We start from the raw sequence: 13,608 nt of genomic DNA, 5'->3' as shown, positions 1-13,608 counted from the left end.
CATTCTGTTATACGGGCTTTTACTACCACCCTCAGCTTTGTTAGCTAGCAATAACTCATTTCCTTTCTCCACCTTCTGCTCCTGTGCACTGCTGGTTATTTTCTGCTCTGTTCTTTTTTTCTTCTTCCATTTCAGGCGTGTCTTTTCCTTTCAGCTCTTTATGAAGCAATGGTACATGTGTGTTTTTAGCCAGCCATCTGTGACACGGTGGTTCTTTTCCTTTCGTTGGACAGCTCTGACAGTACAGAGAAGACATGAGGTGTGCCCTGGACATGTTCCTCTGCAGATCTCCCTCACTCTTCAGCCTGTCTGCCCTGAGAGAGGTCCAGAGCACACTGGTCTCAGGAGTAAGCTGCTTCTCCTATTGAACAAAACATGAGCTCAAATCATTTTTACTGCTAAAAAAGAGTTCACATTATAAACCAAAACCTGCAAAGATGAGGTTACAGAAAGGCGCGTGTGTGCTGCAGGGAGGAAAGAGGAAATTCCCAAGTATTTTTGTATCCTGCCACTATATTGTTGCATGCCACATTTGGTGGCATGTTACATGTTGCTGCACAGGTCTGTCCTGTGAAATGCCTGCTTTTCATTCACGTAAAACTGCAAAACTGCCATTAGTCTCAATGTGACGTGAAGATCTTAACTTTGGTACCGACAGAGCCACAGCTGGAAAGCCTACGTTCTTCCTTCAGCTCTGCCACCACACCGGCAACCGGGTACGGGGTCTGTCTTCCTACACCCTCTTAATTCACACGCCTTTTCTGGTAAGTGCATGGTTGAGCTTTTGACTTCCGATATGTTTTTACGGAATACTGGTGACGGGTGCTGCAGAACGCACACGGTGCAGAACCGCAGCTGCTAAAGCCCGCCCGCAGATTGCTCCCTTCGCTGCTGCTAATTCTGTGCTGTTAACCTGAGCAATCAGGCTGAAATCCAAAAAAGGAGCCTAGCCTACATCACTCAAAAGAAATCTCCTTTACCCTCCCCTGATCTCCTGCATCTGGAAGATTTCCAGCCAAGGTGCTGCTGGTCTCTGCTCACAAGAGGGAGGAAATTCTGTAGCTTAACATCTTTTGTATTCTTCCACATAATCTCTCTTTATGTGACCAAAACACCAGGATTAGAGTAAAAACACAGAAGTGGTCTCAATAGAGATGGCATAAGCAATTCTGTTGCTTATTTCTCTAGAGCCCTCATTGTGTTAAAACCTCCCAGTCTCTAAGATTGGTAGCTGGAGAAGAATAAATCACGAAAGAGCAAAGTAAGACAAACCCTCACAACTGAAATGGAAGAAAAACCCACAAGCATACAGCTGTACCAGCTGGAACTGTGTCAGCCTCTTCTACTTAAATGTCTTTCACTGGCAAAGATCTCTGAGTGCTGTGTGTATCCAGAGAGTTACTCTCAGTCAAGTTACTGGCTAAAAACCAAGTAGGCAAATGCTGGTTCCTTTAACTCTTGTTAACAATGATGAATTTACCCATTCCAAAGCACTTACTCTACTTTCTGCTGCATTTTTCTTTGTTCATTAATACTTTTCCGTGGCACGACCCTGAAAATCCAAAACATGTGTGAGGTGCTATACAAGTAGACAAGGCGGCACAGCTTACAGTCCTTGGTTCCGGCCCATGCCATCCCTCCTTACAGATCAGGCTCTTCAGGCACAGGGGTCCACCTTGAGAAGTGTGTTAAGTCCTAGCTTAAGCTGAGGGAAGACTGCAAGAGGCTTTGACAACTATGAGGTAAAAATTTAACTTGGAGGTTGGGATTAATGATAAATATACAAAGATTGGAAACACAAACTGAGGTAAGGATGCTACATCGATTTCTAGGTGGCATCTTATTCCAGAAGCCTATTCCCAGGAAGGTATTGGCAAGCACAGATTTACCTGATGTGTGGGTATGTGGATCGCAGACAACAAGGAGTCATCCAGCGTTTTCTTTGTAAGGCACAGGAAACACGATAACCTTATCCCTACCATACTCGGTCTCTTCTAAGTATTTCCATACTGACAGCTGGAAATATTGGACCAGAGATACTTAAAAGCTCATCAGCCCTGGAGTTCTCTTATTTTCACTGCAGTAACTGCCCACTCGCCTCCTCAAACGCAAGGATGTTGCAGAGACAAGATGCACAAAATAAATAATAGTCCACTCCAAAAACTTGAATACGCTGTGAAGCTGACGTTTCCATACTACTTGTATTCATCTTTCACAGCGCACCGTGATTGGTAGGGTAACCTAGAATATGTAGACAGCTGCTTAATGCGCGGATATTAGTTGTCATGGGGAATATACTTGCAGCTCCCATTCCTAGCAAATTAAGTTTTATAAGAAAATATGCTATTCAACACATTATATCCATCAGGATCAGACAATAATTTTGTTTTGTACAGTTTTGTTGATAGACCTTGACCATATAGAGAAAACTTATTGTATCTACTCCATAGAAAAACAAAGTTTTGGAGAAACTGTCCATGTGAAAGACCTGAACTCACAGCTCCCACACTCTTTTGTTTCTTATCAGAAATGTATCTTGCTCTCCTAAGGTTTTTTTTCCTGGAGAGTACCATAAACCATGATATGGCTGCATGCCGCTTATAATGGGATCATTATTCGCTTAATCCTCTCACTGTGATTTTTTCCCCCTTGCATTCTCTTTCATAGAGCCCCACACGCATGCCAGCTGGGACGCTGCACTTGACGGGGAGGGGGGCTCTATTTGCAGATACAAGATTTCCTCTCAGACCTGTCATTAACAACTCCCACATCTCTCCTTGACTTTCCCTCTCCAGTATGGGTCTTAGTCTTACATAAGTTACCGTATCTTGCCAGCATAGATGGGTGACTAATAAGCTATCATGACCTAGATTTTTTGAGAGATATATTGCCGCTAAACAGATGTGACAAGATAATATTTAATCACTGTAGCATTCTTGACATCCACTGGGCTAAATGCCTAAAACCCACCACTCGTATCAGAAGTGCATGATTTCAAAAGAAAAACAAAACAAAACAAAAAAACCCCACTGTTTGCCTTTTTCTTCAATTGCTGTGGAAACATAGACACACAGCTGCTCTTTTTCATCACTGTGCAGCAGACAGGGCATAACATTCATTGTTGAGCAAAATAATTGCAGAAAAAGAAGCAGAGATGAAGAGAGAAGAAAGACTTGTCTAATTAAGATAATTTGTTTGGAACTGAGAAATTTGTAATCCTTCCATACATACCTATTGTTCGCTTTGCTTTCCCATAGCTGAAAATAAGCTTACAGTTGTTTTTTTTCACTGAGAAACCCACCAGTTTTATTCCTCTGGCATTTATGGTGTGCATTCTTCTGTGCCCTCTGTCAGACTGCATTGGCATATTGGCTACTCAGAAGAAATATCTGACACAGGAATGAAATGGGAGCAGAGGGAGGAATTGACTTTTCAACCCATGACCATGCAGCCGCATCTGGAATTGTGGGATGTCTACAATAAATCCCACCTTATTATCCTACGTATGAAATATAACTCAGCTAATGACCATATGGAGCAGATTAATTTGAGCAGAGTCTAATTTAGGAAAGACAGGGAGGAAAAAAAAGGATATTTCTTGCTTAATTATCTAGAGCAGAAATACAGCAACAGACAGTGTGACAGGAGGACCACGTTTAAGGGATCTCCCATCAAATGTTTTAATGGCATATAGGACCCAAGGCAGCTCTGAAAATGCCTGGCACTGCTATCACATACTTGTAACCTGGATTTGCTTTTAAAAGCATTTTGGCTAAATGTTTTGAAAATGATTTAGTTAGTAGGAATATCTTGATTTTTTTCTGTCTGCCCAACTTAGAACACCTCCAAGGGGGATGATGTTTAGATGCCTGTGTACAGTAATTATGTAAGTATTGCAAGGCAGAGCAAGGCACACTCTCAAAAAATCAAGGCACCCCAGACTTGCTCCAAGGAGGATATAGTATGAGCCAAATGACAAGGTAAATCCAGATGCTCCTTGTTCCTGAGTGATACTCCAGAACTGTTGCCTCATCTGGGATAGCAGTCTTTCATCACCTTAGCAGCTGTAAAAGCAACTTTCAAATATTAGCTTCAGCCTGCGTGGGCGGTTGTTCATCACGTAGCATATGTCGTTGCTTTTGATTCCCTATCCAACCCGTTTGTTTTCTCATATATTCAAATTAATCCTAGTGGATGAGTGCTGTGTGAAAGCCTAAGGAGTGTGTTTTTCCTGTTAAAGCAATAGTTTTTTAAATGATTTTTTTCCACAGCACTGAAAGGTCCCAGTTGCTGTGGACCTCGTTGTGAAGTACGCTGTGCGGACGCACAGCAAAAGGCAGTTCTTTTTCAGGGAAAGCTTTCCATCTGAGAAGCAAAGCAGGAGAAAAGTGATTTGTAGAAATCCAGAGAGAAAATCTGGAGAGAAAGTGAGTATAATTTTAAGGCAGGTTTCACCGTAAATCTGAAGTCTTTTTTGCTGCTTTTTTCCACTATCAAGTTAACATAACTATGTGAAACTAGTGAAATCTGAAACATTTCAGATTTTTTGGTTCTGTTTTTACCTATGATCCTTGAATCTTTCAAAATGCAGGAAAGAACACCCAGTATTTCTTTGTATTCCTGTCAGCCTTCCTTCAGCATAACTGCCATCCTAGCTACGAAGCCATTTTCTGTGTTGTCACATGTATGACATTGTATGGCTTGGATTATGTATAGCAAAATGTTATTAAAGATACATATTCCACGGGAGAAGTAGAGTCACCAAGGAAAAGAAGATTTGCCAAGCCCGAAATGAGGATTAAGGGAAAAGGAGGTTTGCAGAGACTTGAATACATTAATTTTCCTAACAGCTTACATAGCAATTCAGAGACTTCTGTTGTGTAGAGCATAGTTAGCACCTTCCTTGACCCGAAATCAAGAAGAAAGAGCGTACCTGTGTGGAATCATGAGAGAATATTTTATTTCTGAATTAAAGAACAAATATTCTAGGCTTGAAAAGAATAGCTGATAGACTGCAGCCAAGGATTAAAGTGGCTAGGTCACTGAGGAAAAAAACGCATGTTCCATCTCGTCTTTTGGGACGAAAATTAAATGGTCAACGAGATTATTTTCCCAAACCTCAGTGTTTCGCAGTGCTTGTTGGACTTTTCTTTACTCAGACTCATGATGAACTAGATCTGGGTATAAGATAGAAATGGTTCTCCAGTGGTATCTGTGAGCTCTCGAGTCTTAACTGTTAAACCAGCCTCAGTGGTTTACAAAGAGCAAAACCATCTGTGACGAGTAATAGAAGAAAAATATTATTTAGGTTCTATGCTGGAATAGGGAGGTAAATTGTCTGTTATCCTCCATTGTAAAGGTCCGGCCATCAACTTGCATATTTTATGCATCTTTTTCATTTCTGTGGGTGTGTGAAAGCACCATGAGCAACTACAGTGGTTTTAATACAACTTCGCTGGTGAGATCGTGAAGTAAATGCAAAGTAACAGAGGGAAAAAACCTCCACTACAGTGTGATGATTTTTGTGATTTATTTGTTTAAATCTCTGTTGCTTTACTTACAGAGATATGCTACATTTGTGAACAAACAAACAAAAGTGGAGAAGATGTGCTGATCAGAAGATTAAGCGTGGCGGCACAAATACTTACCCCAGCCCAGAGGCTACTGAGCAGATGATGATATATTACTGTGCAGCAAATACACAGGACAAATCGCAGACCAGCATATAAGTCTGATTTCTGCAATGGGAGACACTGTATTTCCTTCTGAGGCTAGAAAGTTATCATTCCTATCAAATAAATACATATTCTGCCATTGCTGCAGCATAAAAAGGAGCCCGAAAGATCTTTGGTAGAACTTCAGGAACAAAAATCACTGCTTTTGTTCTCTAGAAACGACTTCTTTTCATTTAATCTTAATACTAAGGAATTATTTCTTTGCAGCCTTGTTTCTCTTCAGGCCTGGCGGGATGCTCCGCACGCCCTCGGAGGGCTGATTCTTTCTGAAGCCTTTCGTGCGCTGGCAGCCTGCCTTTCCTCTGGCTGCCCAGCCCTTTCCCCAGCTGCTTTTTTTTTCAATTGGAATAGCAATCCCAGTGAGGTGGGCACATAATTTCCTGCCAGTCACGTAGAACAGTCCACGGTGGTTGGTCATGTGTTAAATATGGGTCCTGGGAAGCATTGTGATATTTTGTGTTACGTTTCTCAAGTGTCTTAGCCATGTGCTAGGTGTGTTTTCTATGATGTGCTGAAAACCCTCGCCTTGATTTTATAGGAACCCGCGTGATATAACACTGTTTTTCCTGGTTACGTTGAAATTTATTTGTAGAGTCTGAGGAATGAAAAAGAAAAAAGCGCAGCCAGCCTGAAGTTCAATGAAACTTTACATTTTGTCCCATCAACTGTGCATGCATAAGCGATTTCCTTGTGAATAAAATTAAGGCTTTTTTAAATTCAGGGATTATTATGAGGGCTGAGCTTTCTTTCAACCCACTGTTTGTTGGGAGAGTGAGAGCAATTCCCTTTGAACTTTATGCCCCACGATAAACGCACACAGGCTCATTTAATTTGAGTCTGCAAATATATGCCAGTTGCACAGAGCAGGTGATTTCTCTTTAGTTCTTTTATTTTGGCTGTACGTTGCACTAGAGCTGGTGGGACAGTATAGTGAGAATCCATGGGAGGCAAGGGGGTTGATTCAGCCAGGATTTCTGGTGGGGGCTGTGAGATGCGTCCCTCGGCTTCGGCCCTGTCCTGAGAAGTAGCACAGCAGCTGAAGCTTGGTCCTGCTGCTGGTGCATCCTCCCCAGGGAGTTTGACGGTGCTTCCCAGACCTTATATGCTGACGCTGGGCTCCTTGGCAGCAGAGGCTGAGGCTGCTCGGCTGAACGGCTCACATCCCTGATCGCCCAGAGCTCTGTGAGAGGGAGCCAGTGGAAAAATTCCTGCCTAGAGCTGAGGAATTCAGACCTGCTTTTGTTCGTCTAGTGGGATGGATGCCTAGGGCAGCCTTGCATGTAGGAGCCCTTTCCAACACCTTTCTTTCTTCCATTGGCAGCATCATCCTGGCACACAGCCCCGAGTTCAGGCAGATCCACGTTTATGGCTGATAGGTGTTTAAAAAGCATATGCATGGATTGTATACTGGAAAATGCAATGTATTTTTGCTGAACTGAATAGCCTGGGTGTCTTGATAGCACAGGAGATCATTATGCCTAGCTTATCAGAATAATTACACTATCAATGACCTTGACTAAGAAGGTCAGATCCTTTTCACTCATCTCCCAGTTTAGTGTTATCTTTTTCATGCAGCTTACGTTGGCACTTAAGTAATCCATACAATGCAATTAGCAGGGAATGGCTATGAGTTTTAAGTTGAAAAGTGGGGAAAAAAGGTAGGGTTTCTCTAGTACACACTTGACTATTCACTAATTAGCTCTTGTTGTATCATTAACATCAGATAGAGATCTCAGGAAATGAAGGCTACCCAACACCAAAACCAGACTACTCACCGTTGATTCACATACAGACTATTTTATCTGCAAAATTTTCTGTCTGTTCTTATAATGATTTATCTTACTAAGTGCTTCATAATCTCAGGTGTTATAGAAATGAGGGGATTCCCACCATCTTAATTTTTTTTTAAGAAGCCCTCTGCTATTAACTGTTAATTCACAGTCTGGCATGGCAATGCTCTGAATCCACTGTTTACAAGAGCTGATTGATTATGTTGTACTTCTTATTTATAGAGAAACTAGTGTGTAAAGGCTGCGCTTTAACTATACTGAGTGCTATATAACATTGTGCTATGAAAAAATCACGTGTTATGTCGGTCAAATGAGATCCCCATGGTGAAAGTGTCTTATTTTTTCCTGCCGTCTGTGCTTCAGTTCCTGTGCTGTATAACAGAGATACTATCATCCCCTCATCTCACAATGAGCGCAATGAAAATTAATTAATTTTCGCAATACACCTAGGTATTAGGGTAATGAGATTCCAGCCCTCCCCCCCAACTTTCTGTAATACCTGATTCCTTTTCCTCTTACTGATTCCTATTTGATCTTAGCATTCCCCCCTTTTTAGAAGAAGCACTTGTTCAAACATCCAGACAAAAATTAAGAATAAAAGCGTTGTCCGACATCAAACATTTCTTCTACTCAGGATAAAGACTTCCACTTTCAGCTTATTTAACCATCTTTTGTGAATGAAATGAACACATTATAGCCATTTTAAATGGTTTGAAAACTTGTATCTTTTCCAAAAAACTTCTCCTCCTCCTCCTCTTCTCTTTTACAGCAGATGTTTTTGTTAAATTCAACTTGAGGGCACAAAATCCATTTTGTTCCTGAAATAAGCTAAAAATGGCCACAGCTGAGTAGCTAGCCCTGCTCTGTAATAAAATAAGCCCTGGGTGCTGTGAATCAGTTCAGCTGAGAGATTTAAAGAGGGTCCTGCTTCAGGTGAGAAATCATCTTTGGGGCTTGCTTTAGGCTTTACTCAGAGAGACTTTCTATTTTATCACTTGAGGGCTACTGTAGCCTGACCAAATGGGGACAAGAAAAGGCTTGTCCTTTTCTTCTTTCTCTTTCTCTCTGTCTCAGCAGGTGTAGCTGTTCTATTCCTTCCATATATTTTGTGGTGAAAAGGTCTGGCGAAGTGGACTGGCTGTGGCATTTATAGTCCTGTACTAGTTAAGAACTGTAAAGAATCTCAGCTGGAAAGAAACAGAAGGATCAGTCCTGGAAGAAATATGGCATATTTTTTTTTCAGTTTATGATGCCTGGAAAAAGTCAGGACATGAGTTTAATTCCAACTTATAAAGAGATTTTTTTATTTTGTGTTGTTTTTAATGGAAATTGAGTTTTAGTGTTGTTTCTTCAAGGAGCTCTAATGTTTTGATTGCCATCTTTACCAGCAACACCTGGCTACATCGTGAGTCTTTTATTAACCATATATGCCAGCTGAGACAGATCTTGCTTGTCTTCATTGCTTCTTAACTACTGTGCAGGGGAGGGATCTCCCACCAGCTGTGTGATGGGTTAGTCAGAGCAGATCTTGCTTCTGCCTACGCGTGCCTGTGCTCTCCACAAGCAAGGCCTCAAGGAGGAGACGTGGGGGAACTGGGAAGAGGCCCCTATGACTGCTCTCAGCGTCCAGACAGTACAACTGTAAGCAGCCAAGTGCTTCGCCTCACTACTCTTAGCTGTGCAGAGGTAAGTCCAAAGAGTGATTGTCCTGGGTTTTGGCTGAGATAGAGTTAATTCTCGTAAGAAGCTAGGAGGGGACATAGCCAGGGCACCTGACCCAAACTGGCCAAGGCATGTTCCATACCATATGATGTCATGCTCAGTATACAAGGGTGCTGGCCAGGGTTGGGGGGTCCCTGCTTGGGGACAGGCTGGGTATCAGGCTCCAGGGGGTGAGCAAACTGAATTGTCTATCACCTGCTTTGTATATTCTTTTATAAGCACTGTTCTTGTTATTTTCCACGTCCTTTGCTGTCCCAGCAAACTGTCTGTATCCCAACCCATGAGTTTTACATCTTTCTTCTGATTCTCCTTCATATCCCACCAGGGGTGGAGGGGTAAGTGAGCAGCCACGTGGTGCCCAGCTGCTGGCTGGGGCTAAACCATAACAGGGATGAACAGAAAGTAGCTGCTTCAGTTGAGTAGAAAGGAAACAAGAAAGAGGTGGTGAGTTCCCCTGGTTTGTGTGGACTATGTGGTACCTAGGACAAAATGACTAAAGAAAATAGCAAATAGCCACCCTTTCTTAAAGATTCTTTTTGTATTTATTTTATTATCTGCATAAAACTGCTCTCAGTCTGAAGTGTTTGTGCAGTTGCCATGCGGGCTCATGCTTATATTCTGCCTAATTGTCAAATTGGTACACTGGGGAGATGTGAAATTTCACACTGTAGTCTCAACTTGATCCATAATATTCCAGTTATGATAATAGCTAATTAAGAGAATGTGAAATTAAAATGCATTCTTATCTAGGGGGACCGGAATGAGAATACAGAAGACAACTAGAAGAAAGATACAGTGAAAAGTCTTGCTCCTTAACATCCTATCTCTGTAAACTGCTTTTGAAATACAACAAATAAATCTAGGTATTGGAAAGTCAGCTTAGGGAATGGCTGTGCATTAAGAGCTGCCTAAGCTCCTTTCTCTACTGAAGTAAATACAAAGACTTTCATGTGAAGCTAATACTATTACTATAGATATTGTAGATTTGAAAGGCTAGATCTAGAAAAAGTGCTTTGTGCCTATGCAACCACCTCACTCGAAACACTTGTTGATCAAAGAAATAGTCACAAGACAAAGTAGTTGTGAATTCATGTGTTTTGGATCACAGGTACTTTGACAGTTCTTCTACCCTGTAATCCAAAGGAATTAAGATTGCTATTCTTAAATTCAGTCACATACCTCTACAAAATGTTTGCCATGTAGAATGTATATACATATAGATACTTGTGCTTATTTGTATGTATCATTCTACATTATATTCAGGCAAGGCTTGGTCTCCTTACCTAACCTGTGACTTCTTCCTGCAGAAAAGTTATGCTAGCATTCAGGATTTCCTTGATGGATTTCCTTTCCCTTCTGCACTTGGTTTGCCCTCTGTCCCCGTGGGGTATGCAGTGGTGACAAAATCTAAAATGAGGGATGGGCATTGCTTTCTGCAGGCACGTTTGCAGGAGACCGACAACAAGAGGATGTTCGCTAGCTCTTTGTAAAACTTTGCACATCCAAAATAAAGAACAGTAAGAACAATGCTTCAACCTATTAAAATTTGTTTTGAAGAGAGATGGTTTTAGGTAATGAAACTTGATATTTCTAGCAATAAGTGAATGAAATATATGTATTCCACCTAAGGTGAAAAGGAGTATTTTCTGCTGAGATGTGTATATCATACAATAGGCATGGAAATTCTTATTTAGCAGATTCCATTTCTAGTAATGAAGGGGTCACTTGTTCTTATATCTTTTTAGGAAGTTAGGCTCTTTCTCAAGAATATTTCTGCAGAGATACTGTACAAATATAACTTACTACTAAGGCAAAAATAGAGTGTACAGAACACAGGAAAACAGTTCCTCTGTGTCACTTTTTACAGGAAGGTACAAACTTTTTTCCTCTCTTTTTTTTCCAAGGGTACGTGAGGTCCAGGAAGTCAGCAAATAAGGTGTAGCAGTGCGTGTCTTCCTATATTCTGTTGAGGACGTGCCAATCTCAGAATTACTGCATTGCTGTGCTGTAGCAGCTCCCTTGTCACCGATGCCCAAAGCCAGGGCTGCACTAGGCCACGCTAGGCAGGCAAGTTGGGACTAGTTTTTGTAATTACTTCAGTCATAGCTTCCGAACTCCTTAAGAAAATACAAACTCATCTATAAGTTCTGGGCAACTTACTGCGTGAGGTATTATCCACGTGCTACTTGTGCTACGATCTACTTTCCACGCAAGTGTTTCTTCAGCCGAACAAATTTATGATGTCTGTGCTTCCTACATGATTAAATATGTACATGTTGGTATAATTATTTGGTCCCACTGTTTTAAGGTGAATATCAGGAAATGGTAGCTTCACTGGCAAAAATGGTAGAGTAAAAAAAAAACAACCAAACACTTATTTTATTGTTTTCATTTGAAGCCTGTGGATCCACAGTTAGAAACAAAAAGTAAACTGATATATCATGAGATACGTACCCAAGGAATGATTACTTCTGTGTTTCTGAAAAGTAGGGGCCTGACACATAAATCCAAGGGCTTACTGATGTCAGCAAACTCAAATCTCAGCCCCCTCAGACTGCACAGGGAATGTAAGTCAGGGACACGTGTTGCTGCTGCTGCCAGGTTGCCCTTTCAGACGCTGCAAGGGAGTTTAGGTAGGAGCTGAGCAGCAAACGTGAGACTTTCCTGCCAGGTGGCCGGGCATTTTGACAATGCTGGCTCTAAAAATCAAACGCCTTGTTTCAGATGACAAATATTTCATAAAACTGAGTATCAAACATCTGCCCATGATAGTGATCTGTTAAGCCTATATGGGAAAAGATGTTTTCTTCTGTAGCTGCCAAAAAAAATAAAGGACAGAAAGTGTTAGAAAGTGACTGTTTTTACTAATCTGGATTTAAGCCTGAACTCATCTATCAGTTGGCATAAAAGCACATTAACCTTTCTGCTATGTCATGTCACTCTAAGATGCAAAAAAAAAAAAGAATAAGCTGCTAGCTCGGTGGGATCAAACTGACCATTATCTGCTCACTTTGAAAAGGCAGCCCGCATTGGGAACAATAGCTAGCTTTGCAGCTACTGCTGATGCTCCTGCTAAAATATTATTTGCGTTTTGAAAATGTGATGCATTTGGCTGTATTCTAGTGAACACATACTAAAGCATGCCTCCGATGAGTGCATATGCAGACAGAAACGTGTGAAACCCATGATTTTTTTTATCACTAGCCTGTGAAAGACTGCTCAAGCTGGAGAATAGCCAACCGTTAATTATCGCAGATACGTCTGTTTCAGTAAGTGACAAGGCTGCTGATCTCTTCCTCGCTCCTCCACCAGCTTCTTGATGTAGGGCGGTAAATGTTGTTTTCAACCTCCCTACAGCCTTCAGGTTCTACAGGGGTGTATGGCTTAATTATATAGGGCAGTTGGAGAGAATGAATTACTGCTCAATAGTACAAGATTTCAGGCCTGTGAAGTCACACCTCTGAAGATTTAATTTGCATTTTCAGAGCTCTGTAAGCTGACTTGGATTATGGTTATGAATGAATCTTGTGTGAGCATCCATATTCTATATGTTAAAACAAGAGTCTTTTGCAGATCTAAATGTAAAACTTTGACCTGGAGTGAATTTAAGTGATTCTTGGGAGAGTTTCTCTGCAAGCTACAAAACTATTGATGGAAAAGCTGCAAACTTTTTTTTTTTTAGATTCTGCTGAGGTATTTTGTCTGTTGATAGGTAGCTGCAGAAAGTTGAATAAGTTAACATAGAAAGATTTAAGCATTAAAAATGAAATCTGGTTATCAAGTAGTCTTAATTGGCACAATTAGTGAGCTCAGTGGAGCTCTCTAGGTTTTCACATTGTGAAAATTTTGCCATTAGGTGGTGGATCTGGGTTTTCCTAGGGTTTTCTCATTTCCAACCCCCTCCTCCTGTGGAAAACATAGATTGCCTCCCCTCCCCAGCCTCCCTGCCTGTTGCTTATTAAAAGCAACATGAAAAATGAATAGCATAAGGGTCAAATTATTCTGAGTAACCAAGAAAGCTAACCTGAATTTTAATATTTACTTTTAAGAGCAATTAAACATTGAAATAAAAATGCCTAGAGAAAAAAAAATGGGTTTTCCTTCATCTGACATCTTTGATCTTGATCGAAATTGGCCCTAGGTGTCAAAAACCACAAGTAGAAGCAGAAGGATAATATTGGCCCACTGTTAAACAGGACAGGTGAACTAGTCACCAGCAACGCTGAAAAGGCAGAGGTTCTCAATGCTTTCTTCACCTCTGTGTTTACCAGCACTGTTGGGCCCTAGGTCTTGGGAACAAAAATCCAGGTTGATGCAAACACAGACCCACTGTCAGTAAAGGAAGAGTTGTATGTGAACTA

Source organism: Balearica regulorum, chromosome 4 (assembly GCF_011004875.1).
Source record: "Balearica regulorum gibbericeps isolate bBalReg1 chromosome 4, bBalReg1.pri, whole genome shotgun sequence".
In the NCBI taxonomy this organism is placed as follows: Eukaryota; Metazoa; Chordata; class Aves; order Gruiformes; family Gruidae; genus Balearica; species Balearica regulorum.
The sequence above is the reverse complement of the archived record's forward strand: the minus strand, read 5'-3'. Positions refer to the sequence as shown.